The sequence below is a fragment of the Penaeus monodon genome, chromosome 28 (assembly GCF_015228065.2).
Source record: "Penaeus monodon isolate SGIC_2016 chromosome 28, NSTDA_Pmon_1, whole genome shotgun sequence".
Taxonomy (NCBI): Eukaryota; Metazoa; Arthropoda; class Malacostraca; order Decapoda; family Penaeidae; genus Penaeus; species Penaeus monodon.
Window position 1 is genome coordinate 24313859 of NC_051413.1, and position 3413 is coordinate 24317271.

The following is a 3413-nucleotide window of genomic DNA, read 5'->3' on the forward strand; positions in this document are numbered from 1 at the left end:
ATAATAGGGCCTCCCTGTATATCAAAAAATAAATTTTTCAGACCACAATCTCACCAAATTATAGGTAGCAGTTTCCCAATCTTTTGCATGACATGGTTATCACATGATCCATTCTTACTCTGAACAATTACTTATCATAATTCAGGACAATAACACACAATAATAGAAAATAAGGAAATTAATGTAAAAAATTCTACAATTTACGTCTCATAAATGAGTTGTATTTCACTAACTACAAGAAAGTGCCTTGGCTTCTGCTCTTGTCAATCAACTCCACATACTATATCTTTCAAAAAGTTTGTACAAATATTTTCTTTGATAATATTGTCACAGGTTTGAAGGTTTGTTGGTCTTTGCTGTGGCAATGACGGACTGCTATTCCTGTTTCAACAACAAAAAAATTTAAAGTTCATACACACATTGGAAGATAACACTGACAATTTACAACAAACTATACAACAATATAACGGTACAAGTAACTACACCTAGCACATATACAACCACACAACACACACAGAAGTCACAACCATCACAAACACACACAACAAAACAAAACATAACCACAAAACACAACACACACAAACTCACGATGGCACAAAGCACATCAATTAAACACACCACACAAATAAAGATCTCCAAACACACCCACAAACTACCACACACATACCACACACATCCCCACACCCATTAATCAACCACATAACACACTACTCAACCCGTCTTTACACAACATCATATATCACAACACATCCACATCATACAAAGACACACAGACACAACAAAAGCCCCCACCACCCCACCCCCCACCTCACCCTCCTCTCTCCACCTCTACACTCACCTACCCTCCCACCACTACCCACTCACACCCCCACATCACACCCACATCTCTTCAACCCAAAAATACCTTTCCTATCTTCCTCTTCTCAACCCCAACATATCCTCTCCCTACTTACCCCCTTCTCAACCACAACATACCCTCCCTCCCCGAATAATAGAAAATTATGTGTAAAATGAGTGGCCTGCCTCCAGGCCCCCATTAGCCACTGCAACAGTTGAAGATGAATTCAACCCCTTCTCTCTCTCCCTTCTCCTCCTCCAATGCTCCCCACCCCCTTACTCACCCGAACTTGTGAAGATTCGTTATTACTCACTCATCATTCATCATTTACTCGTTAATTGACGGTCGTGGTTCTCGAACACAAACCCAAGCGACGAAATGTACTCAAATGTCACCTACTCACCCGCGTCTGCCTCGTGGATGAGTCTCATGAGGGAGATGAGTCACCGGAGATGAGTCTTATGAGGAAGATGAGTCACCGAGATAAGTTTTTTATCTTTTTTTTACTTTTTTCAGTTTACCCAAGTTTTCACTGGCACGGGTTTGACCTATGTGTTACCCGTAAGTGGCGAAGATGAGTCACCGGAGATGAGTCACGCAACTACGCCTCACGCCCTGACTCACCCACTGCCAGAGCCTCCCGGATCCCCGATTATTAAACGTTCCTCGTCCCCTGGCAAGGTCGTGCGAAGGCAATAACCACCTGAAACGACTTCGATCGGTCGTCCTGCAACCTCCGAGGTGTAAATCGAGCGTCAGAGAGGTTGTCCGCAGCCAAAACATCCCCCAAAATCCGATTTTTTTATCATCTCCTCGATCGCCATTGCGCACCCACACCCATCCTTCCCCCTCCGCTTTTCGTTCCCCTTTTCCGCAAACGTTTCACTCCCCTGACATTCCCCTCCCGTCGATTCCCACTCCTGCGTCTTACCTGATTCAATTCTCGCCGCTGATCAGGCTGTCAGGCGGGCAGAAGATGCATGGGAGCGATTTTTTTCCTCTCAATTCTCCTCAATGTGTTCCATGTTTAGGTTCTCAAGGACAGGTTCTCGTGATGGCCGAGGAGGGAGAGTTCGTTCTTCTGAAAACTTTCAGGAGCCTTATATTTGGTCTTGTTTACTCATCTTGTTGTTTGTAACTGAGGGGTTCCGTGTCTTTGTTCGCTGGATTTTGATTTCCGTTTCATATGCGATTTTCAGGGGTTGAAAATTGCAAGGTTTATAAAATGAGGATAGGCAGCAAACGTTGAAAATTCTTGTTAAGTTTCAAACATCTGAAGCGGCTGCGACTTGAGTTTGAGCAAAGTAATCCAATTCTCTTAAATGCTTCAAAATGCCAATATGCCTATGTCAGATAGACTAAAAACCACTCCAAACCTTATCTTTTAATCCCTACAACCCAGCATAAAGGAGGGAAATTCAATTACACGTAATACTAAGACGCATCCAAATGCAGCGAACGCGACTGGAAACGTAACGTAACGTTGCCAGATGTTTCTCGCTGGTTCCAACATTCTAGGCGCTACACGTTGCCGGAATTCATTTTTCTCATTATTAAAGCTACCTGAATAAGACATAACATCGCTCATTACGGATTTTGACCGATGATATATTATTCTTTTATTTCTCAATGAAGATTTTTCAATAATATAAAGATGAAAAATTAGCTTGGGTCTCTAAATATTCAAATACAGTGAAAATGGAAATAACCCTGATGACGGCTTGGACACGTGTACTTCAATGATTTTTAACAATCACTTAATGGAAGGGTTTGAATGGCACTCTCGACGGCATGATGTAGCACATCTCCATACATGTAAAATCTGCCTCTATGAGTCTTTTATATCAGCCTGTTACATATAAAATAAATACCTGAAAATATGTTGCCAATTCGTATGGCGCTCAAGTAGATACCCTGATAGTATTACCAACCCCGATGAAATCTGATTAAATATTATCGACCACTTGCTTACTTCCTAATCTCCTCAAGCCCTTTGAATTAATAATAAGAAAATGTCTACATGACAAATAATAATCTGATGATTCAAAAGAAACATGTATAGCTAAAAATGGTGAAATTACAGTAGGAAAATTCGTACCACCAGGTCTTGGCTACACTGAACGGATCTTGCACAATACGTCTTGCACTGCTGTCTTTTAAGTGACGTAGAATTCCTTAGAATGTTCTTTGAATAAAAACACGGTTCCCACCATGCATTTTTCTCCGTATTCATGTTTGAATAGTAGCGCATGAATTGGTTTTATTTTCTCAAGAATCTTGTCAAAGCAAAGACGGTTGAAATGGGGTTCTTCCAGTCACGTAGATTCGTTTTTAGGAGAGTGGCGGTTGGAATTCTAACTTATTTGTACAAAACACATAATATTTGCTTGTAAGTTGTTCTTAACATCCCCATGAAACATTTAGGCTTACAGTATTGTTGGAATTTCCTTGGAAGGTCGCACATCCGCACGTAGTACTCTTGCGAATACGTTATGCGAGGTCCACATCAGTCAGCGGCCTACGTTGTGAAATTCACCAACGCTTATGATTATAAAACATCTACGTAAGCGGAATT

The 3413-nt window shown here is 41.3% G+C and overlaps 1 protein-coding gene across 2 annotated transcripts in view; it reads right to left on the bottom strand.

Moving 5' to 3' along the window:
- LOC119591425 overlaps positions 1–3371 on the bottom strand; it is an 83783-nt gene extending 80412 nt beyond the window's left edge. Inside the window, exon 1 of one of the 2 annotated variants that reach the window (XM_037940168.1) lies at positions 3269–3371. The gene's annotated coding sequence lies outside the window, so the exon portion shown is untranslated. Of the gene's footprint in view, positions 1–1769; positions 2265–3268 lie in introns of those variants that run through there. The other variant, XM_037940167.1, reaches the window with a different exon arrangement.
- Between the last annotated feature and the right edge of the window lie 42 nt (positions 3372–3413).